General features: G+C 29.6%; 1 protein-coding gene across 1 annotated transcript in view; it reads left to right on the top strand.

Annotated features, from left to right (window-relative positions):
• The first annotated feature begins 16,598 nt into the window (after window positions 1-16,598).
• The window catches only part of LOC111685496, a 73,676-nt gene continuing 63,283 nt past the window's right edge, over window positions 16,599-26,991 (top strand). The window contains exon 1 of the mRNA XM_046950993.1: window positions 16,599-16,890. The gene's annotated coding sequence lies outside the window, so the exon portion shown is untranslated. The remainder of the gene's footprint in view (window positions 16,891-26,991) is intronic.

The raw sequence follows: 26,991 nt of genomic DNA, 5'->3' as shown, positions 1-26,991 counted from the left end.
AAGGCAGTTAAAATATTATTTTGCAAGTAAATTATAACACTTTACCTGGCAGTGTAAGTTTTTGCTGGGTATATAGTAAATTATGAAAACGTTTCTTATTTTTTTTAATTTAATATTAGTTTATCTGAAATTAATTTCCTAATTAAAAAGAATGTTTTGTTATTTGTTAAAATGCATTCTTTTAATTCAAATACTTTTGTTTAATACGTTAACAATCGAAGAGATTTAAAATAAAAATAAAATGTTCCATAAAATAGACTATAGCATTAAATAAAAATGTATTAAACAACAAATTAATATTAAACAAAACAATTTAAATTAAATTATACTAAGCAAAAAAAAAACAAGAAAACACCTAAAAAATTACTACATAAACAAACAAATACATAATTTTAAAACACAAAAACCTATAAAATATAAATAAAAAACTCAATAAAAATTGCATGCATTAATTTTTAGTTAAATAAAAATATTTGAAAAACCAACAACAACAAAAAATACTTTCATTATTAAAAAAATGTAGTTAATGGAAATTAAAAATTGTAGTTGTTTTTTTTTTTTTCTTAGTTTCTTTTAATTTCAATTATTTTAAATCAATACCACAAAACAAATTACATATTGTAGATGATGGCAAAAAAAACACAACAAATTTAAAGAAAACTTAAAATTAGTATTTAAATTAAAGCAGGTATGAAACCAAACATAAAAAGTCTTTAAAGTTTAAATTAAAAAAATAAAATAAATAATATTTTTAGTAAGCAAACAAATATTGTAGTTGTTGAATATTTAAATTTAAATATAACTCAATTAAAAGAAAATACTAAATCATATTAAAATTGTAGAAAAATCAGTCAGTCCTGCACTACTCGACTTAGTTATTCGGTTTTGTCAGAAACTCTTATAAATATTTAACCAATTTTCATATTGGACCAATTTAGCAACATTTTTACTACAATAAAAGCAAACAGGTATGATGGCTCATTCAAACTTCACACGAACAGTTAAATTACTTAATTCAACCTCAGCATTACAATGCCGAATTAAGACATTGATTTCCAATCTTTGGCTCTAATTCGTCTTTTGTTACTAATGTACTCCTTATAAACGAGGGTGAAGATAATCGTCACTTTAATGTCCCCTTTGTAATCGAGAGAGTAGACACACGCAGAGAAAAAAACATAGTTGTGCGAACCACATTCTTTTGAAGTTCATCGCCATGTTGTTTTTTGATTATTATTTATTTATTTTTTCGAATGCATGTGTATGTATGTCTAATACTAAAATCCCTACAGTTCGACAAAGAGTCAATGCATCCATAAAGGCAGTGATTTCCAATAACGTCTCTGTGGCTCTAATTCGTCTTTCGTTACTAATGTACTCATTATAAACAAAGGCAAAGATAACCGTAGCCACACGCAAAGAAAAAACATAATTGTGTAAACCACATTCTAAGAGCAAACATATTATGGTTAAAATTATTATTGTAGTTTAAACATATTATGGTTATTGATTAATTTTTCCTCACGGATTACGGGGTGCATACAATCGTCACTTTAGTATCTCCTTTGTAAACCGTACATTGGATACTTAAAAAAAAACAAACTAAAGCTTTTTTTCTGTCTATTCCTAATTTATGGGGTGACGATTGACTTCCTTAAAGGACAAGCACATGGTAAAATAGCTAGTCTCCGAGACATTTGGTGGTGGTTCGACCGAACTACGGGAATACGCATAAAACAGGTCCGATAGATGTATTACCTCGGATTTAATGTTGTATACATCCTCCTATCAACCTAACCTAATCCTATTTTCACAGTGCCTAGTTATTTTTGACCTTTAAGATATATTGACAGTTCTCATGTCAAAAATTGTCTTAACGGGAAGAATACCTACCAGTTAAACGACAACTGGAACTGATGAAAATGGGTATTAGTAAAATATTTATATAGTTTTCGTTATTTTATATTACTCTACACCACTATAATGTGCTGACGTTTGGAACAACCAAAAATATTGCTCACACTCCCACCTTAAAGTATACCAATAAGCTTACAGTAACTTTCTGTGCTATATCCGTCCGTCTGGGTATCAATAGCACAGGCTAAAGGTAGCATTTTTCCAGATAATTTGACAAAATACCTGAACATGATCTTCTTCTCAACACAAGTACAAAGCTTCGGTCCATTGTTTCGTATAGCTCCCATACCACTATTCCCCCAAGTAGGGCTTTGAGCATATAAATATGTTAAATGCTCTTGAATCTCTCCAAAAAGCAGCTAAACTTAGTTTTATATAAGTCTTAATGAAACTTTTTTCACGATTGGACTTCTTTGACTCTATTCCTAATACAAAGTCCTCTTCATATCCATTAAACAATTTATCCATGCGTCCGAATTAGTCTAATTATGGCTTTTGAATTTGATTTTGGTTTGATTTATATGTTTTTCGGTCTCTAACTTTATATGTCGACTCTATTGTGATCTATTGATGTCCTATTAAGACTAAGAAGCCATTATATAGAGCGTTAAAATCCCACCTTGAGGAATACTTTGGTAGCCATGGCCTAATGTAATTGTAGCAGTGTAATAAGATGAATTGCTATAGTATTTATGGCGATTTAAATGGTTCAAATCGTTACCAACGTCATCTAAATTGTTATTTTATTATTACCCACCTAATGATATTTCCGATTATCTTAAAATGTTTATAGATATACTTTGCTCTCCACCTATTAAGTCCAGAAGTCTGCCAAAAGTGTACAAATTTATTTTTTTTTGTTTGTTTATTATCAACGTTCTTTTTAAAATTTTAAAAATACTTATGTATGTATTTATTTAATTCTAAAATGATCTGATTTTATCTTCTTAAAAAATTCTTTAATTTTAAACTTTCAGTCATTCATTCATAAGATCTTTCAAATGTTACATTAAAAAACATATTTAACATCTATATCTGTCTTTACTAAACTTGTCACATAAAAATTTCAATAATTTTCAATGCAAAAACTACTTTATTACAACTCGTGTCAGTATTGAGCCATAGATAAGAAAACCTTGATAATTACCTTAAATATGAGGTTAAGTTAGGTGCGGATCCACGGGAGAAAAGGGAAATTTCTCCCCCCAGAACCAAAAAATTTTCATAAAAAAACATGAAAATGGGAAAAAAGAAATAATTAATAAAAAACAAATTTGAACAACGTCCCCCCCCCCAAACTCTTGATCGGGATCCGCGGCTGGATTAAGTGATGCCCAAGAAATTTAGTGTCCTGAAAGTCATAATAATTGGAGAAAATTTAATTTAATCAGTAGATACTTTTTCATTCGGAAGTACAGCCATAAAGTAAACGTCAGTTTTGAAACTTAATATCAGTTAGATTTAAAAATGGGTCTCAAAACTTTTATACATTTTGTACTGAGATAAATATTCTTAATCGCTTATAGGAAGTGATATAACATGTCAAATTAGAAGCAATACACCTATGCCACTATAGTACACAGTTTCCTGGATGTAATTTATATGAATTTCCCAATCAATGTTACTGAGGCATGTTATCTCCGGACTCTCACTCCCAAGATACTTGACCTAATTCTGTATTTCCACTCAGAATACGTACCATCATACCACCTCGGACTTACTAATTTTAGGAGATTTCTCATATTGCTATCATCACGGATACTCCATAGGATCTCAGTAGTTCTACCCACCGTTTCATTACTCCAAGAGATCTTATGGCATTCTATCACCCATATTTTAAATACAGCTTAAGTTGCGTTCGTAAGGTTAACTACCTCGAGCTATATTTCCTGTCTAAGACAGAGATCGTTTTTAAATAATATGTGTAAAAAGCGTAAAGCTACGTATACACGGTATACACAAATCTTACAACATTGACAGTTCTGGCTATGTGTTGGTAATGCACTAAAGAATTGGTAAGAACAGATAGATCGTCAGTTCAGACGATTGTATGAAAACTTACCAATTTCATTGCCAGACAATAGGGTATCTGCTAACAAATATTGTCAGTTCACACTGTTTGTATGATATAAGTTGTCAGATCTTATTTTAGGTGCATATGTTCTTTTAACGCACCGTATTGCAAAGAGAAAACAAAATTCGCATTTCTGACAATAAAAATTGTCAGACAATTAAATGGCAATGACAACGTAATATGTTTACTTGGTTGATAGATGTTGACAGTTGACTGACAACACTTTTTCTAGCAACGTTACAAGACAAAAATTGTAAGTTCACACGGTTGTTAGACATTTTCTGAACATGCGTAGCTTAAGTTTACATATCGAATACGATAAGTATTCGATGGTTCATTGTACAATTTTTGAATGGAAAATGTGCGAATTAAACCTAAAATTAGATATTAATATCTTTATGAATACGTGGGAATATGGGTAGAAAATTTGAGTTAACTTCAGTTTTGATTCGTCAATGTAAAATAAAATTTTGTGAGTACCGGATTAAATGTTAATTCACTTCAATACAGAAATTTTGACCGTTTGAGTCCTTTTAGAATCAATAGATTTAATAGTTGTGTCTAATATTTCTATAGACTGTCCAATCTAATAGGCTAAAAACCAAAATTGGATCGAATAGATCTTTTTAGATCTGATCATCAGATGCCATCATAACCTCAATAAATTGTTGTCTCTCATTTATTTCTCCTTTAGGGAAACTTACACTTAAACAAATAGTAGTTGAGTAGTGTTCGAATCTAATGAAAAGGCACTTAAAAACTGCATAAATATATAAGTAAAATAAAAGTAAATGACAAAAAAAATCATAAATATTTTGGAGTTTTTATTTTTAAAGAATTTTGAACAAAAGCGTAAACAATTTATTTTAATTTGTTTTGCTAAAAATAAATAAAATAAAAAAATTGATAATAAAAATTATACGAAATAAATTATACAATAAAAATTAAAAAAAAAAAATAAAATACAACCCTGAAATGCATGCCTAATACAGCTGAAAATATATAGTACGAAAATAAATTTATATGATTTATTACAAAATAAAAACAAACTCAATATTATACAAAATGCAAATGAGCAAGAACGAGACGTTGTCTATACATTTTGTTTAAATGGCTTAAACAAAAAATTTAAAATAAAAATGTGTTAATAAAAGACAAGTTTAATTATACAACAAAAAACAAAAACAACAAAATAAAAATAAAGTATGTACCTAGAAAACAAAGACCGAGTTGTCATAAATTATTAAATTTATTAATAAAGTTTAAAAAACAAAAACTGAAAAGACAGAGATGTAAAGACGATTTGAAAAATATTTGATGCGTAATATATTGTGTGTAAAAAAAAGTAAAATAAAAACAAAAAAATGCTGCTACAAATTGCTGCGAAAAATTCAATAATTTTTGATATGAATAAATGAACAAAAATGATAATATTATTTATAAAAGAAATATAACAATAAGAAATTTAGCCTAATAATATTTTATAATTTCTTTATTTAAAACAAAAAAATGCCCCTTTTGGCTTGTTCCTGTTTCTGTTAAAAAAAAAAAAAAACAAAATCCAAATTATGGCATTCATCTATTATTTTTCAATAAATTTTTAATAATTTTTGTAAAATTTAAATAAAAATGATTTTAAATCATTTGATTTATACTTGTTCAAAAGTATTTTAAGTATATATTGTTTAAATCATTAACAATTATGTTTAATATTAAATTATTATTATAAAATACTGTGTCATCAAATTTAATTTAATTTATTATTAAATCCATAATAAGAAACAATAAAAAAATAAAATAATAATAAATAGTATATTCTATTGTAAATTATGCATAATTATTGTATTAAACAAAAAGAAATGGTAAAATAAAAACAGAATTAAGAACACAATAATAAACAATAAATAATGAAAAATTATTAAATAAACTAACAAACAAAATTATTGAATTAAATAATAATAAAGGTTTAGATACAAATTTTAAAAATGAAAGTTAAAATAAGTGGATATATGTGTTTCATTTCGTATAATTAGTATATTGATCCTTTTGTAATACTACGAGAATCAAGCAATAATTCTAATAATTGGGCTAGATTTCGAGTCATCCTATATAATAAAAATTGTGTTCTCTTGTGGAATAGGACAATTACATAAAACATCTTATAATCAGGGTCTGTAACGCATTTAATCATACAATATTTGGTAAGTATGTTCTTAAAAAATATTTATATATTTATACCAAAGGCCAAGAGTTTCAAGGTTACGTTTGGGGTGGTAATAAGAGAAGACAATTATTCTACTCTAACTGTACTCTTACTCACTCTAACTCTACTCTTATTCTACTCTATCTCTACTCTAACTCTACTCTACTCTACTCTAACTCTACTCTAACTCTACCCTAACTCTACTCTAACTCTACTCTAACTCTACTCTAACTCTACTCTACTTCTACTCTAGTCCAACTCTACTCTAACTCTACTCTAACTCCACTCTAACTCTACTCTACTTCTACTCTAGTCCAACTCTACTCTAACTCTACTCTAACTCTACTCTAACTCTACTCTAACTCTACTCTAACTCTACTCTAACTCTACTCTAACTATAAGCTAACTCTACTCTAACTCTATTCTAACTCTACTCTAACTTTACTCTAACTCTACTCTAACTCTACTCTAACTCTACTCTAACTTAACTCTAATTCTACTCTAATCTAATCTAACTCCAACACTACTTTAACTCTACGCTTATTGTTATCCTACCCCAACTAATATTTACCTAAATTAAAGAAGAAATAAAGACACAGTCAAAGTGTGAGTTCATCTTCAGTGCAAATACATAATAGACTCATAAGTAAACTGGGCTATAGACTCATCTACAGACTGAAGTAGAGACTTACACATATTCTAAACTAAAGACTCTGTTATATTTTGGACAATTTAATTGTATGGCTTATAAATGCATCAATAATCTGTATTATAGACCACAATAGTCTGTATATGTAATACACAAATATGTAGCCAAGACTATAGACTCATCCAAAGTCTGAACTAAAAACTCATCTATCTGGACTATAGATTCGTTTATGTGGATTTTAAACTAATGTATCTGTAGTCAGGAATATAAGAAATCCGAATTATAGACTAATCTATAGTCCAGACTAGAGTCTATATTTTGGCCTATAGACTCATCTATAGTCTAGACTTTAGACTCATCTATAGTCTGGACTGTAGACTCATACACTACAGATTTATCTATAGTGTGGACAATAGACTCATCTATAGTCTGGACTATAGACTTATCTATAGTCTGGACTATAGACTTATCTATAGTCTGGACTATAGACTTATCTATAGTCTGGACTATAGACTTATCTATAGTCTGGACTATAGACTTATCTATAGTCTGGACTATAGACTCATATATAGTCTGGACTACAGACTCATCTATAGTCTGGACTACAGACTCATCTATAGTCTGGACTACAGACTCATCTATAGTCTGGACTACAGACTCATCTATAGTCTGGACTACAGACTCATCTATAGTCTGGACTATAGACTACTCTATAGTCTGGACTATAGACTCATCTATAGTCTGGACTATAGACTCATCTATAGTCTGGACTATAGACTCATCTATAGTCTGAACTATAGACTCATATATTGTGTCGACTATATACTTATCTCTATCTCATCTATAGTCCAAACTATGCATTCTCATCGGTATTGTTAAATTTTATGTTGCTATGAGCAATATTTGATGAGCAAAATTTACCAAACATTTCCTTCTTATAAATTAGTTGGTCAACCAGATCCATGCAGATTAAATGTTGTTTCTACATTAATTTTATTAAAATTCAAAAATAAATTTTATCAAAAATAATTGGAATGATTAATGAATGAAATATAACCCAAATGATTCAAATCTACGTTCATTTGTTTCTTAAAAAAGTACCAAACAATTTACACGAATTTAATCCTATAGCGGCCTTAGTACCGTAAGTCCAATTCAAAATACCAATTGCTTATTTTGTGTAAGTAAATAAACTATTTTTTTAAATTTAAAAAAAAATTGAATGATGTGTCCAAAATATTTACAAATCTTCTATTATGCATATAAGTTAAAATGTTGAAAGGAACAAAAATCATTAGAACTTTAAAATTTAAAAGTACTTCAGCATTTAGAAGGAAGAAATCTTTAAAAATACATTCATCATATTTGAAATTTTTATAAAAAAAGTATGACGATTTTGGAATTATGTTAAAGGATTTTGGTCAAATAATATTTTCTTCATAATTCTTATTTCTAAAAGGGGAATGTAATACCGAAATCGATGTTAAGCATTGTCTTTTAAAATATGTATGTTGCGTATATTTTATGTTGACCCAATTTTTACACATAAAAACTGTAAAATATGTACAATAATATGACAAGCAATTAAGTTATGACATAATTTTACTCAGACACTGCTATGAAAATACATACAAATATATATACATGTATATGTATTTAAGTGTGGGTTAAGTACCCTGCAGTTTAAATGCCGAGTTACCTCTAACCTTTATTTAAACCATATATATATATTATAAAATTAGTCAGATATAAACTATATAAATAGTAAAACATATTATTGACTTTTACTTATTCGAATTTTTAATACCAACTGCTAAACGTAGGTGGTCAACGATCTATGTACTTACATTACTTCCTACTTGTAAGCAATTGGGTAAGTACATGACTTCTATAATTTCATAAAAGTAGAGCTGAAGAGAATCGAGTGCTCATCTTAATTTAAGTTTTCTGTTCAAAGGATATACATTGATTTCTAATAAAACTGCTGGGTGCGTATGTGTATTATTTATTTACATAGTAAATATGCAAATTTAAAAACAAAAATTAACCTCTTATTTTACACACGATAAACATAACTGAACTTTTACCAACAGTTTTAGATGTAAATATGTCAGACAAACTGAATAAGTTTATACGAGTGCGTTTGTATTGTCTTTAGTGTCACACTTTGAGATACGCATTAATTCTCTAACATTTCATTTACATACTCGTTCGTATCTGATTTCCGGATATTATTCCATTTCTTACTCTTGCTTTATAGAAAATGCAAAAAAAAAAAAAAATACAAAAAGCACTTTAAGATGCTCTTTTAGTATTCACAAGATACATTTCAAAAACATAACAACAATAGCAACAACAAAGCCAAATAAACACAACAATAATAACAACAAAAGTATACTACGTAAAAAAAAAGCTATAAAAAACATGTAAACATTGTTGTTATATCAGTGGTAATGAGTTCGTTGTTAGTTTTTTTTTCTAGCTTTTTTGTAGTTGTTAACTCTTACGTATGTAACTTGACATGAGTGTGTATGTAACAACAACTTGAGAAAGAAAGCATGAAAGCTTTTCTCTTTTACGTTTTTCAATTGTACACAAACATAAATAATAAATGCGTATGTATGTAAATATGTTCATTTGTATATGTGTACTTGCACCATTTTTTCCTGTCTGTCTCTGGGTCTACTCGTTTTTATATTTGAATGTTAATGTTTATTCGTAGAGTAGTTTTAAAAGATGTGTGCGAGTATTTCTTGTTTTTTTTTTCATAGTTACGAGTCTACCTCAAGTAATTTCCCGTTAAGTTTCAAGCTCAAGTTCAACATATCCAGTTTGACAGCAAGAAATCAACAACCATGATGATCATCATCATGATGATGATGATTTTGATTCATAAATTCATTATTTATAATGATGATGTTTGGTTTTGATTTTCGTTTGTTATGTGAGTCTGATGTGTGTGCCTGCAATGTTTATGTGTAAGATTGTATCTATGACTATTTACATTTTTATGTAAGAGTTTACTTTTTTTATTTTATTGTTGTAAAAATTTTTATACATTTTCTTATGTACATACAAGGAGAGAGTAAACATCATTTATGTACAATTTGAAAATTGTTAGTTACTCGCTTAAAATAAAGTTGTTAAAATTTTTAAGTGAAATAATTGCATCAGGTTAATGTTATCTAAGGAGACATGGAAATATATAACATGAAATAATAAGAAAACACATATTTTAAAATTAAATCGGCGCCCGAATATAACTGCGTATTTCCTGATGGAAATTATGTTGAAACTTTTTGGACCTAAGAGATCTAGATGATATGTTACGCCTTCGAAGCGGAAAACCTTTTCCGCTTGTTATTGTACTATAAATTAAATCCAGCGAACTTAACTGAATCCAATATCATCTGTTAATGAATCGAAATTAGTAAATAGATCATTTATCGATAGCAACCGAATATAAGTAATAATTTACTCATTTCCCGAATTATGTTACTGTAATGCAACTTTTTAGTTAATTAGCTAGTTAGTTACTTAGTTAGTTAGTTAGTTAGTTAGTTAGTTAGTTAGTTAGTTAGTTAGTTAGTTAGTTAGTTAGTTAGTTAGTTAGTTAAATACTAACTAACTAACTTTGCCATTTAAGGATTAGTTAGTTAGTTAGTTAGTTAGTTAGTTAGTTAGTTAGTTAGGTAGTTACTTAGTTAGTTAGTTAGTGTGTTAGTTAGTCAGTTAGTTAGTTAGTTAGTTAGTTAGTTAGTTAGTTAGTTAGTTAGTTAGCTAGTTAGCTAGTTAGCTAGTAAGTTAGTTAGCTAGTTAGTTAGTTATTTGTCACTTAGTGACTCAGGTGGGAACCTACAAATGTTAAGTTAAAATCACCTACAAACTAGGGTTCATTTAAAACGATCTTTGTGTGATCGATCGTCTCCAATTTCACATAAATATAACATTTATTAAAAACCTAATTCTAAAACATTTCACTTCATCTGATCAAATCCGATTTTTATGTGAGATAATGATAACGCTTTGTGCTTTAGTCGTTCTAGTTTGTCAGAGGGATAAATGTGCAGATTTACTTCTACGGTGAGTTATCTTTGATTGTCAGCAAACCTATATTAAATCAATTCTAAGCAATGCTTAAATATGTATTTGTATTGTGTCTCTTTTAAATGGCTTTCATTCATATCTACATAGGTAAATAGCTATTACCAATAGATACTTGTGCTTACAACATTTTTATCCTACAAATAAAATTTCCAAATGTTTTATAACTTGATTTACCACTTACATACATACATATAAACATACTCCTGCTCTTGTAACTATTTACCATGATTGTACGCATCATATACAACTTGAATTGATGTGACTCGCATGGGTTTTACTAAATAAATATGTACACATACATACATCCATACATATGTATGTACAATGAACATTTATCCAAAGTATTAAAAAGTAAAATCTTTATTACATTTTCTTTATAAACGAGAGTATTATATTATTTCATGATGTTCATAATGATTATATTGTTGATGACGATGTGATATTACGATACTACTGATTGTGATGATGATGGGATTGTTAACATTTTGTACTGTTTGCAACTGTCAGACGGGCAACAACAAATTGACGCAATTATTTTACTTGAAGATGTAAGACAAGTATTAAGTATTTGAATGTTTTATTCATCTAATGTTTGTTACTTACATCCGATTTATTTGAGTATTTATTTGCCATTTAAGAGTTTTGTAAATATTAATATATACATATAAATATTTTATTTCATTTTCTGTTAATTTTACATTGATAAGATTTATGTTTGTTTTATTAATTAATTGCTATTTGGATTTGAATGATTAATGTTTTATACTTGATTTGTAATGTAATATTAGTATTTTTTTCTTTCAAACAATAGACTTTTCCACTTCCTTTTGATTATGAGAACAGAATATTGATTATAGATATTAAGAATGAAACACGTAAGTGGGTCATTAAAGTTTTAATACTCAAAGTCTAAATACCTTAGAGGAGTAAGCTCCTTCACTATCCTGATTACAGTGCAAAGAAATATGTTTAAAATTTGTTTAATTCAGTTCTATTAGAGTTTAAGATTAGTTCTAGTTCAGTACTAGTTTAATAATAGTTTAGTTCTAGTTCAGTACTAGTTTAATAATAGTTTAGTTCTAGTTAAGTTTATGTTCAGTTCTAGTTTAGTTCCTGCTCAGTTCTAGTTCAGTTCTAGTTCAGTTCTAGTTCAGTTCTAGTTCAGTTCTAGTTCAGTTCTAGTTCAGTTCTAGTTCAGTTCTAGTTCAGTTCTAGTTCAGTTCTAGTTCAGTTCTAGTTCAGTTCTAGTTCAGTTCTAGTTCAGTTCTAGTTCAGTTCTAGTTCAGTTCTAGTTCAGGTCTAATTCATTTTTGATTCAAAATTTAATACCTCTGAAGTCAAAGTACAGGCGTTATTATGTTTAACTCGGGAACAAAAAATTAAAAGTTATATTTTTAGATTAAACATATCTTAATATTATTCTTACTATCTACTTATTTCAATTATATATTTACAAAAGTATTAAAGTATTTTTAATAATGCATCGAAATGACAATTTAATCTAGTTATTAATTACGACACAATTGAGTGACTCTTATGTATGAATTGCAAATTTAAATTTTAAATTTAAAATATTTAACAAGTTTATGCATGGGTGGGTGGTACAACGGAATATCTATGTATGTATGTATGTATGTATGTATGTATGTATGTATGTATGTATGTATGTATGTATCTCTATTCGTATTTGATCAATCATTTTTCAAAACAAACAGAAAATGCAAGACAAAGACACCAAGTGGGTGATGAGTAAAAGTAAATTAAAATAAATAAAACGATGACTATGACAAGCAATTGCCGATAATTCTTAAAGATTTGCAAACTCACTAATTTTGTCATTGGGACCACAGAAAACGTGTCGACATGATAATCTCCCACTGACACCATCATTTTCCTCACCCAAATGGTACAAAAATGAACTGTAAGATTTCTTCCCACCACGTTATAATCATCATAATCAAACTCAAAGTTTGTTTGCTTGGTTAAAATGAACAAAAAAATTTCAAATAAATTGAATAAACTACAACAGAAATGTCTCACCCAAACAAATTCGTTTATTTTTTTTATAAGTATTTTTTGTTTATAAAGCCGACCGAAAATTTAGCCGGTAATTTAACAAACAGTTAATGGGAAGCTAAATAAGTGAAAGAGCTAAAATGTTAAGTAAACACTAAATGTATCTAACAGATTTACAGAGAGCCCATAGACGGAATATTTCAAAGAGAATTTCGTTAACACAGATTTTTGTTATGGAACTGCTTTGAATTAGAGTACTTTCATAGTTGAACGAAATTAATACGATTTTTGTTGTGGCTGTGAGTGTATGTTTTCTTTGAATTTCACAATACTCTTTACACAACAAATATTAAAATTTAAATACAGCAACAACATTGTACAATAACAACAGCAACAACATCGAAAAAACATCAAGCGGTTTATGTGTGACGTAACATACAACCAACAAATAAAACACAACTTAAATAGAGAGAGTGATGCCATATGGTGGCAATTTTAAAGCTTTTATTGGTCGATGGCTCGAATAGAGGCTATGAGTCCCCAGAAGAGATCTTCTATTCAATTACTTCTTCTAAGCCACCGAGAAAAAGATAAAAAAATAAATTGAAAAAAAAAAAATATTTTTGATCTTGTCATTCTGATGAGATGGGCAAATGAATGACTCCTTTTGTATATCCTAAAACTGCAATTTTATGAACAAACTTTTTTGGGAGACTATAAATTTAATTTAATCTGGTCAAAACATTAGAATAGTCGAAGATCAGAAAGAATAACATTTAACTGCAATTATTTCCTACAGATCTGGACAGTGATATATTATTTGATTTGTTTCTTCACCTATATATAATTTTTAAAATGTTGTTATTTAAAATAAAGTCTCATTCATATCATGATTTGATTGCAAATCGGGAGAAAAGTGGTGCTAATATTGCCTCCAGTCTGTGGGCCAATTTTAGGGTAGTCTTTTTCAATCGCTGAGTGAGCTTCTTTGACGCAGGTGGCAATTTTTGTACATGGCTGTACCGATCCATGTACCAACACTTTGCTTAGGTAATCATGCTATCTAATCTCTGACCATAAAATATAACTTCCATTTACAACCACGCAGATGGGATGAACTCTGTTGAATCGGCAACATCAACTAGAAACGTTATTCGGTAGACCGAAACACGAATCCATCATATAAGCCGAGAGCTTTGTTCTTGCCACACACTCTAGTAAGTTTTATATGAACAGAGTTTTCCCTGAGCATTCACCATATACCTACTCATTTCCAACGTCTAGTCCCACAGTTACTTCTTTTTGGGATATCTGATATTTCGGCAACTGCACCGAACTATCCCGAATTATAGACACCACAGTGCATCGGTTCTATGACTGACAATTTATTTTCCAGCTACTTTGTGGATCACGAAGGAACCTCAACCAAATGACCACTTAGAACAAAGTCCTGCGGACAATTAGCCACCTGTTGTTCCAGATTATGCGATTCTATAGTTCGACCCCAAATCATTCCAATGGAAAAGCGGTATTATTGTGCTACATGCAATTATGACTAAAACCAAATTTCGGACACTTCAGACTGTTTTATTTATGAAATAAAATAAATCCAGGAATTTATTTTATTTAAGACAATGTTTCATTTATCCCCAAAATTTCATTCAATGGAAAGCTCTGTTAATTACAGAGCTATGTTATGTTGACAGGAAGATCTATACTATATCAAATCCGATGAAATACAGCCTGTCTACTATCGGGCCTTTTGTGAGCTCCTTTTCATGAAAGAAAAATATTTCCCTTTAAATAAAATGTTCACTAAATGTTCGATCATTCAATGTTGCAAAACTTTGTTTCCCGGACGTAATTCCTAGGAATTTTCCAATTAATGTTCTTTAGAAATATTATTTACTGAATAAATAATTTTTCGATCTAACTTCGACGAAGGCATGACAGCGGCAAAGAAAGCGCTACAGAATTTAATTATCCTTGCCACATTCTCTACATTCGTCTGAATCCGCATGTCCTATTTTGCATTGCTATTCCCGTGATACAGTGTGTCCACTTAGAATAGCTTCATACAAACTTCAGACATGCTCATTTGAGAAGATTTCTCTCTCGTTATGCCATCATTAGGATCTTTGTGGTTCTTTTATATCAGCTTTCGTTGCGTCGAATAGTTTACCGTTCGTCAAATTTACTACATCGAGCTCTATTCCCTTTAAAGCTAAATATATTAGCCATGTCGTTGCCGACTACTGCCGAGTGACCTGGCATCCATATGGACCTCACGTCTGCTATTCAGCTAATGATTTTATAAAGCTAGTTCACATGAAATGATCAAAAATTGTAATTTCGAATGCTGAAATGACCTTCAAGGAAAAGGACAGTTTTAGGAAATTGGAAAGCTCTGTATCTTTTCGAGTCAACCAGAGCTCCCTTCCTTTTAAAGCTAAATATATTCGCCATGTCGTTACCCACTACTGCCAAGTGACAGTAGCGTCTGGCAGAGTATTCAGATAAAGTTTTTTCAATATCAGAGTACACTTCTTCGTTAAAGGTATTCACACATTAACAAAAAATGCATGCATTGTACGATTTAGGTGAAGATTTTTTTAATAACACAAAAGATAAATATGGCGTATGTTTATCAATAAGTTTGTCTGAGAATTGAGCTGAGTTCATCATTTTGACGATAACACTGTTCTTAAAATAACATTTGGAGAGTTTAATCATTGTAGGAGCATTGACCTCTTATCTATTGCATTTCAATTAGCAAATTTATAGATAATTCAAAAACTAGTTGAATTTCGAATATTACTGTGAATTTTTTGGACTAAAGTTTCCTAATGACTCTGGCAAATGTAAGCTATGGTAATTTACAACATATATTAAAAACTTAGTTACGTCAAACCCGATATCTTCTGGCAACACTTTCCTTGTCTCAAACGATACAAAAAGCCAAGAAAGCAACAAAATAAGTAAAAATGTGTTATAAGCAGCACTCTCTACTGTTTAACACACACTGAGCTGTTTCGAAACTCAATTTGTGTTGTAGTGACATAATCGGCAATCAACAGTCACTGTACAAATGTAAACACACAACAAACGACTCTGGGTGAGCAGAGATAGACATACACATATACTCACTTACACATACATTAAATCGGTAGCAAATAAGAGACAATTTATTGTTGGGAACCAAACAAAAAAACAAAATAAAAAGAGAATTGGAGCAACCACGCTATCCAAGCGAATACATTGTATAAATTTATACTCAGACAATTTTCAAATTGAACGTTCAAATTCATTCGCTTTTTAACAGCGGCGGTGACTTGAAGCTAAAAACTTATTGTATATTTCGCTTCGCGCGCTAAACTTTTGAACACATTGAAAATAAAAGAAAAAAAATTTAAAAAGAAAAACACGTCTGTCTCGCCGTTGATTTTATAATAATTGTGGAGATACAAGAAAAAAAATCTCGTACGCGTTGTGTTTTAGTGCTAAAAAAGAAGAAAAGAAATAAAATCTGAGAAAAAAAAAACACAAAATCTATTGTATTTTGTACGTTAAATATAAAAAAGCAAATAAATAATATTGCAAAAAATCCATGTTTTTGTAAATTTTCTAATAAATTAAAATATTTCCTTGAAATAAAAGTGCAAAAAAAATAAAACGTCAACAATCTGCAATGAATTGTTAAATAAATGTCGCAAAAATTTTAAACAACAAGAAAAAATTTCAAAGTAGTTACGTAAAAAAGTATCTTACAAAACAAGTTACGCCCAAAAGTGTTTCAATTAGAATCGCTACAATATAAGGCCTGTTTATATAAAAAAGTCATCATTTGCAAATAACAAAATCATAAAAACAAAATTGTAGCTAAAAACAGATATTTTAACCAGCGAAAATCAAACGAAATACAAGGTAATTTCCCATCAAGAAAAATAGTTTGTTTTATTTAACTCATCAGTAGAAATATCTTTAAACTGAAAGAAACACGAAACAAAAAAATTATGCAAGTGTTTTGGTGGTACAAAAAAAATTCTGATTGGATTGCGTGAAACAAAAAAAACAGTTACAAAATCACTACGCGCTCACACAACACATAACACACAGATACAAACACGCTCATACACACTCATATTTGTACTCACTCACACTTATGCATAGACAGTGTAAACTGTTGATTTTTTAGGTAAGAGGTGAAGTGACATGGAATGAAAAGAGTTCATACCAGTGTTGCCAGTAAACAGAATTACGGAAAACATACAAGATAATGAGAGAGGAAGTTAGGTTTATTCTAGTGAACTCATTTATAGATTATAAGCTAATAGGAAATTGAGGCCAAAATAATGTATGTTTATAGGAGTATATATACTACATCAAATCCGAAGAAATACACCTAGATCACAATGGGCCTGTTATACGTTCCTTTTCATAGAATGTTTTATGGACTGATGTTCAGAAACTCAATTTCCTGGAATTTTCCAATCATTTTTGGGGAAGGATAATATCACTAATTAGATATTTCGATGTAATATCTAAAAAAGCTTAACAATCGCAAATAATGTGCTTCAGAGTTCACTTTACATTCTCTTTATTCATCTGAATACTCAAGTCCAATTTTGTATATCTGTGCCCCTTATTCTGTGCAACATCTTACTTACATCAGTCTTTCTCATTTTGTGCTCGAAAAGGTCATTTCATGAGATTCATTTCCCCATAATTTAATTTGTTGCGTCCAGCTAGGGTTAACTACTTCGAGCTCCCTTCGGTCTTTCGTTGGAGGCTACTCTCGAGATGCCTGGCGCGTATATTTCAGTCTTGAACCGTATGGCAAACATATTACAACGGGTGTGCGATTCACTATCTGATTTCTGAGATTTCAATGTATGTAGATCCCCATATCTGTTCACATTTCAGTTAAAAGCAGTCCATGTGGCAACATATTCAGACGGGTGTTAGATGTAATGTTTCTTTTGAAAGCGATTTACTATCTGATTTATGAGATTTCAATATATGTAGAATCCCATATCTGTTCATATTTCAGTTTAAAGCCGTCCAAGTGGCAACATATTCCAATGGGTGTTAGATGTAATATTTCATTTGAAAGTGATTCATTATCTGCGATCAATGTATCAAATATTTCCGATAATTTATACCTCTGTTATTTGATCGAGGATATTCTGATCTGCCATTTATTTGTCGAATAATCATTTTTAAATCCTCATGACTGATCTATTTCCCAGCTAAATAGCCATGCATATGACAATAATTCCGAAAAAGTATATACTTTTCATTGAAATTGTTGGTGGTAATACCAATGTAGCGAACTTTATCCAATGTTTAGAAACATCTTCAGGGAAATTCCATCTTCAGAACGTATGCAGATCATCAGAAGTGTCTAATGAAAGTTCCCAAAGCATGTAATATCTAGAATAACATCGCTTTCAAAACATTTGAATTTAACTTCGTTCAAATCCTAGAAATGACGGATAACTCATTTTTTAAATGATATATGGATATCGAAAGAATGTCAGTACATCAGATTCGAAAAACTACAGTTTTCCTATTGAATATAAAATCTAAAATAACATCAATTTCAAAAGATTTGAATCTAATTTCGTCAAAATCATCTCTGCAGGCTACACATTCCTTTTTTCCAGCTTTGAACGTAAACCTGTGTGTCCACTAAGAATATCCTGGCATCATACTTCTACATATTCTTTCTTATTAGGATTATCGTCCTATTATCGTAGGGATCACTTTTTTGATTTAAGTTTTTTAGTTGATATTATCCCATTTGCCATCTGGCAATAGGAAAATCAATTTTACACATTCCTTGATAGCGTAGACTTTCATCTGAAAAATAGTGTTGTAATAAGTAAGTGAAATAGTGTAATCACCTCTGTCGCAGTATTCCATTCAGATCGAATGTGGAATTATCTTTCATAATTTTTTTCTTCAAAAAAGAAAAGTAACAACTTTTTCAGAATGAAATCTCTTCACATTTTCAAAGTGAAATTGGCAATAGTTTAAAGATATTATTTCTACAAGTCTATAAATTATTTATCGGAATAGAATTCTGTAGCTGGCCTGAATATGTCCGCAAGATTCCCGCTTTTCGATTTGCTCTAATGCCCGAATTCAGAATGAAGAAATGGCAACAATTTTTAAAATTTTGTATGAAAACTACTCAGTTTTTGTTGGTGTTTTTAATACAAAATTTTAAATATCGTTTAACATTCTTCTTTTTGAATACGGGCCTAATACACCACTTGATCGCGATCTATTATCTCGATCTAATTTCTCTCTCTTCTTGCCAATCCCTGCACAAATTAATAATAATTTAATAATTTTAAGATTTTGCTTATAATACTTTATGTATGACCTAAAATATTAAGACTTGGCAGCCCTAAAGACTACATAACATTGTCGTTTTATTGTAGTGTTTTTTCTGTTTCTCAAAACGTTACCAAATCAAATACAAACGACTACAAAAAGAAAAGAGTACATTTTCAAAAAAAAAGAGTACTATCACAATTACAATAGTATTAGTGATTATGAAACAAATAAGAGAATTTAATTTAGCATTGCGCAAAAAACAAAAACCAAAGAGAAACAGACAAAATCGAAAAAAAAAAACCTTCCAACATCGTGGGAGCTGTAAATTTCATTATTGTGCAGTTCAAATGTAATATCTATAAGATACGAGTACGTTATTTACAAAAGAAAACATTAAACAATTATTCATATTTAGTTGTGATTGTTGTTATTGCTGTTGCTGTTGTATTATTGGTTGTATTGTGTTATTTTTTACGTTTTCATTCAGAAATTCCCAAAAGTGTTGATTACGATGATTAACATGATTATGACGATGTTGATAATGATTGTGTGAAAAAATAAATAAATAAATAAGAAAACAAATCAGACCCCAAAAACAACCCACCACTAGACAGCCAATGAAAATAGTCTCCTCTCCCTTCCTCAATCATTCTTAGACTTACGTGTTGCTGTATTTTTAAACATATTACTAACAACAATCGCAATAGCAGCAACAATTGCAGCAAACAACAACAATAACAGTTTAGTGTCATGTAAATTTTCGTATATATTATAGTTTGTTGTTATTTGTGCATTTATTGGTTGTATAAGTTTTTTTTTGCAAAATAGTATTTACAATGAAAATTTAAGAATTCTTAGAAAATACTTGACGTTCTAATAGAAATAAGAGCATTCTTGAATTTATTTATTAAATAAAATAAATTATGACTGTATGAGAATTATTTGGAAATGATTTTAATTAGTGAGGTGAATAATAAGTATTTTGATTTCTCAAATATTTTTGTTATAAATATTTCAAAGAACCAAGTTAAAGTCCAATTACCTTGAAGGGGATGTTATTCCAGATATTTGACCTATATACATAGGCCACTATCAGATTAATTGTGCACTCATTTACCAGAGTCTCTGCAGTTTAACAAATCCTCTATCGAAAACAATACCTATCATAACTTACATTGATATCGGGTCTTTTTGTTGGTGCGGTGATCAGAAACTATCTATCGATAGATCATAGTTAAAATAATGACTAATCTCTTACTCAACTAAGAGCCATCTATGTGGTAATAGTAATGGAAAAATTACACCTTAACTGATCCTTTTCATGGAAATTGTAGATGTTAATACCAATATGGCGTTCAATGTTAAGAAACTCGGGTTATAGAACTAGATTTTCTGAAAATTCTAATCAGAGTTCTTTAAAGAAATAATATCTAGAATAATATCTTAACATCTGGTTCTAACTAAAATTATTTTTTTTAATTTTTCTTAATATAAACCTTCCCAGCAAAAACTTTCATTACCATGAGTTTAAATTCCCAATTTTGCTTACCTATAGCATTTTAAGTCATTATTACATTAAAAGAATCACTTACAAGTAATTGGAGAATTCAGTGAATGTAAATCATGAGGAAAAACGTATACAGCTTCTATATATTCACAGAGAAGTTGACTAATGCATTAGAAAGTATATATATAGCACATTATTAATAAGACGTTACTAGACTACTATGTACTCATCGCGATATGTAAAAATCATTGTAAAGTACATATGTATGTACAATTTTAAGTTACTACCAAGTTTTTGCAGGGTTGATCCTTTGTAAAAACAAAAACCTTATACAGTATTCACTGAAAGTATTATCGTCCGATATTTAGAAACTAACTTTCCTGGACTTAATTGCTAAGAATTTTCCAATCAATGTTTGTGAGGGATGTTAAATTCAGAATACAATCAAAACTGACAATGATAATTAAAGTGCTCCAGAGTTTCACTATACTCTCTACATTCATCTGAATCTGATCGTTCAGATTTGTATAAATGTACCCATAATCTTGTGCGTCCACTCAGAATACGTAAAATCATCAGACATGCTCATTTTACCCCATACGATCTTTTTGGTTATAACAAACCAAGATCTCTTATAGGATTCTCTCAATCATATTCTTCATGCAGAACTTGTTGCACCGATGCTACCTTCTCTTTAAAACTAGTATATTCTTTGTACTAGTTTTAAAGAGAACTTAGTGCTTTTTGTTGCGGACATCTCTGGGAGAGTTTTCCTTTATAGCATTCTGACAATCCATTACACCCGTAGCTTTAACTTTATCATCTGATATCTTCTAATCTAATTGTCTTCTGTCTATCGATAAATATGTTGGTGCCATGTTTATTCTAATCCAATCCCGATTTGTTTAAATTCTATATAAAAAATATATATTTGGAGAAGAGATCTGGCCCCTTTAAAGCTGTACTTGAAGATCAGATTTCATATATATTATTTTTTGAAATTGCAAAATGAATGAAATATAATGGTTTTAAACATTGTTCATAACAGACGTCTCCAACTTTGACGAGCTCTGTCTGCGCCCTCGGTGGAACTATAAGTTTCAAATTCAAAACTTATTCGCGAACCGGACTAACCATTTAGAATGTGCATCATTATTTCCTTTTTATTTTAATCCATACTCCTGGGACTAATATCAGCACATTGGACGATACTATTTTCTATAATTTTCAAGAAATAACAAACCAATAATGCATAACTTAAGGGGATTTAAAAATATAAATAATAAGCTTCTACTTTCAATTTCCTTTCTCACTCAACATGCGTAACATGCACGACTTTACCCAAGCAAATAAATATGTACATATCAGGAATCAACAATATAATTTTAAATATTGTCTATATTTTCCTATATACTAAATAAATATTAACATACATAAGTAGATTGAAATCTAACTATAAAAGTACAAATATAAAAATAATAATCATAATATGCATCTATAGTATGTAAAGAAATAAATGTATAATAATATCTGTGAATAAAGAATAGATAGCTATTTGTCTGAATTACAATTTTGCATTGACATAACTTAAAGATACTGCGAAAATATCTTAGAGATTGAGAAGAAGAAAAACAATCTACATAAAATAAGTGTGTATGTATGCATGTAATATGTGTTATTGTTATTTGAAAATTACGTATATATTTGTATATAAGAGTGTGTGTTTTATGAACATATCCAATATCTATTATTTCTACTTGTAACAAGGTTATTTTTGTAATATAGAACATTATACAACAAATGCCAACTATAATATTATCATTGCTATTATAACAACAATAACAACAACAACTGCAATAACAATATCTAGAATAAATAAATAAATAAAAACAACAACAACAATAATAATGACAAGATGTAATAGTACTTATAAATGCCTGTGTCAAAATGTGTAAATTTTGTATTTAAATTAAATTAAAAAAATATATTTTAAACAGTTTTTTAAAGTATTAATTGTATTTACAAAGAAATTGTATTAATCTTAAATAAAATAACTTGCAGCGAATTACCATTAAGGCGACTATTCTTTACATAAATAAGCAAATTTAATCATAATAATTGATTATCTTTTTGCATTACTTCTCTTTAAGATTGCATTCCTTAATAACGCTGTAAGCCCCAAGTCTCAACATGTTTTAGGTATTTATTTCATAGACATCTAAATTGTTTTTATATAAATAGTGTTTATTAATTTATTTTTATTTTTTGCATTGAAAAGTGTTGATTTTCTATTTCAATTCTAATGCACATAAGATTGCACAAGCATTATCTAGTAAAGTAGTCCACAGTTAATTAAAATGCAATAAGCAACATCATTAATTTAAGTTCTTAAAGGATAATTTTTCATCTTATGTTACAACTGAAGTAGAACTAGAACTGAACTAGAACTGAACTAGAACTGAACTAGAACTGAACTAGAACTGAACTAGAACTGAACTAGAACTGAACTAGAACTGAACTAGAACTGAACTAGAACTGAACTAGAACTGAACTAGAGCTGAACTAGAACTGAACTAGATCTGAACTAGATCTGAACTAGAACTGAACTAGAACTGAACTAGAACTGAACTAGAACTGAACTAGAACTGAACTAGAACTGAACTAGAACTGAACTAGAACTGAACTAGAACTGAACTAGAACTGAACTAGAACTTAACTAGAACTGAACTAGAACTTAACTAGAACTGAACTAGAACTGAACTAGAACTGAACTAGAACTGAACTAGAACTGAACTAGAACTGAACTAGAACTGAACTAGAACTGAACTAGAACTGAACTAGAACTGAACTAGAACTGAACTAGAACTGAACTAGAACTGAACTAGAACTGAACTAGAACTGAACTAGAACTGAACTAGAACTGAACTAGAACTGAACTAGAACTGAACTAGAACTGAACTAGAACTGAACTAGAACTGAACTAGAACTGAACTAGAACTGAACTAGAACTGAACTAGAACTGAACTAGAACTGAACTAGAACTGAACTAGAACTGAACTAGAACTGAACTAGAACTGAACTAGAACTGAACTAGAACTGAACTAGAACTGAACTAGAACTGAACTAGAACTGAACTAGAACTGAACTAGAACTTAAGTAGAACTGAACTAGAACTGAACTAGAACTGAACTAGAACTGAACTAGAACTGAACTAGAACTGAACTAGAACTGAACTAGAACTGAACTAGAACTGAACTAGAATTGAACTGGAACTGAACTAGAACTTAACTAGAACTGAACTATAAGTGAACTAGAACTGAACTAGAACTGAACTAGAACTGAACTAGAACTGAACTAGAACTGAACTAGAACTGAACTAGAACTGAACTAGAACTGAACTAGAACTGAACTAGATCTGAACTAGAACTGAACTAGATCTGAACTAGAACTGAACTAGAACTGAACTAGAACTGAACTAGAACTGAACTAGAACTGAACTAGAACTGAACTAGAACTGAAGTAGAACTGAACTAGAACTGAACTAGAACTGAACTAGAACTGAACTAGAACTGAACTAGAACTGAACTAGAACTGAACTAGAACTGAACTAGAACTGAACTAGAACTGAACTAGAACTGAACTAGAACTGAACTAGAACTGAACTAGAACTGAACTAGAACTGAACTAGAACTGAACTAGAACTGAACTAGAACTGAACTAGAACTGAACTAGAACTGAACTAGAACTGAACTAGAACTGAACTAGAACTGAACTAGAACTGAACTAGAACTAAACTAGAGCTGAAATAGAACTGAACTAGAATTGAACTAGAACTGAACTAGAACAGAACTGAACTAGAACTACAACTAAACTAAACTAGAACTACAACTGAGCTAGAACTAATCTGAACTACAACTGAACCATATCAAAAATAGAACTGAACTATAACGGAGCTAGAAATAAGATAAAATTAAATTAGAGCAAAAATCAAAGCTCATTTTCTAAATATTTGAAAAAATAAGCACAATTTCCTATCTATTGATATAAAACACGACCATACAACAAAAAACCGCAAATTTGTTACAGTGTTTCGCCTGCTTGCTGTAACCATAATAATAATGCTCATAATCACACACACACAGCAAATACGAATCAAATCAAATTGAAATTAAAAAAATGTTTGTATTTTATAAAGTATTTTTTGTTTGTGTTTTTTTTCAGTTTCTATTTTGCATTAGAAGAAACAGAACAGAAAAAAATCCAACACATAATCATTATGGCATTCATTAGGTTGAGTTGAGAAATTGATTTGAATTTTATTGAGAATTTTTATAATTTTGTTGCTTGTCGCAGCACAACACATACGTAATTGGAAGTGTTATGAAATCATAATCAAAAAACTGTATATGATTATAATAAAAAGTAAAAACAAAAACCAAACACTTAAATATTATTTAATTAAATTAAATCTATAAAAAATAAAATAAACTGTTACTTTCCAAAAGTTTTTTTATCAGCAAAAATCTAATGTATTACTAAATTGTTACTTTTTGTGTTTTTAATAAAATAAATTATGCAATAATTATTTGTTGTTTGACTGCATGATATAATCAAATTTAAGTTTTTTTTTAAATTTATTATTCTTGGTTTTTTATTCCAACACACTAACTACTACATTTAAATAGAGGTTCTATCTACACGTCTGTTAGTAATTTACCGGAAAAATCTTTATATATTTGTTTGCCATTGCTGTAGTTGTTGCAAAAAAATCTATTTCTCCGTCATCTATTATACAAGATATAACAAAAACAACAGAAAACAAAAAAAATATACAGAATTGAATAATGCACTTATAAAAACTCATACGTACACACACTTCAAGAAATTCTCGTAAGTTTTTATTATTATTTAATTGTTGTGTTATCGTTAAATTTCTAACAAACTGGGGATACAGTGGGAGGTACAAGTGGTGAAACATTTTAAGAGAACTAGAACAGAACTAGAAAAGAATAAGAACAGAGCTAGAAAAGTACTAGAACAGAACTAGAACAGAACTAGAACAGAAAAAGAACAGAGTTAGAACAGAACTAGAACAGAACTAGAACAGAACTATAACAGAACTAGAACAGTACTAGAACAGAACTAGAATAGAACTAGAACAGAACTAGAACAAGAACAGAACTAGAACAGAACTTGAACAGAACTAGAGCAGAACTAGAGCAGAACTAGAACAGAACTAGAACAGAACTAGAACAGAACTAGAACAGAACTAGAACAGAACTAGAACAGAACTAGAACAGAACTAGAACAGAACTAGAACAGAACTAGAACAGAACTAGAACAGAACTAGAACAGAACTATAACAGAACTAGAACAGAACTAGAACAGAACTAGAACAGAACTAGAACAGAACTAGAACAGAACTAGAACAGAACTAGAACAGAACTAGAACAGAACTAGAACAGAACTAGAACAGAACTAGAACAGAACTAGAACAGAACTAGAACAGAACTAGAACAGAACTAGAACAGAACTAGAACAGAACTAGAACAGAACTAGAACAGAACTAGAACAGAACTAGAACAGAACTAGAACAGAACTAGAACAGAACTAGAACAGAACTAGAACAGAACTAGAATAGAACTAGAGCAGAACTAGAATAGAACTAAAACAGAACTAGAATAGAACTAGAATAGATCTAGAACAGAACTAGAACAGAACTAGAATAGAACTAGAACAGAACTAGAATAGAACTAGAACAGAACTAGAACAGAACTAGAGCAGAACTAGAACAGAACTAGAACAATAACAGAAAAAAACTTGAAAGAATTTCTTTCTTGAGTTATATACATACATATGTATGCGTGTGCATGTATTTATATGAAACTAACATTTTTACTTATAGGTTCCACTGTTTGCATTTGCACATACCTCAACTCACTTAAAATTTGTTTTCTCAACCACCATCTAAGTAATTTAACAATTAAAATAAGTGAATAATTTGTTGCAGGTTTGTTGGCGGGTCAACATTTCCAAGAAAATTAAATACATAAACTTTATATTTAAAAGAACAAAAGTAATGTAAATTTGTTAAAGACCTTAATCAGTATCTGCATGTCGTTTAGGATTACGTTATGTCCACAAAATCATTTAATGCGATTTGTTTACACATG

This window comes from Lucilia cuprina, chromosome 5, assembly GCF_022045245.1.
Source record: "Lucilia cuprina isolate Lc7/37 chromosome 5, ASM2204524v1, whole genome shotgun sequence".
In the NCBI taxonomy this organism is placed as follows: domain Eukaryota; kingdom Metazoa; phylum Arthropoda; class Insecta; order Diptera; family Calliphoridae; genus Lucilia; species Lucilia cuprina.
This window is presented reverse-complemented; position numbering and strand designations above follow the sequence as displayed.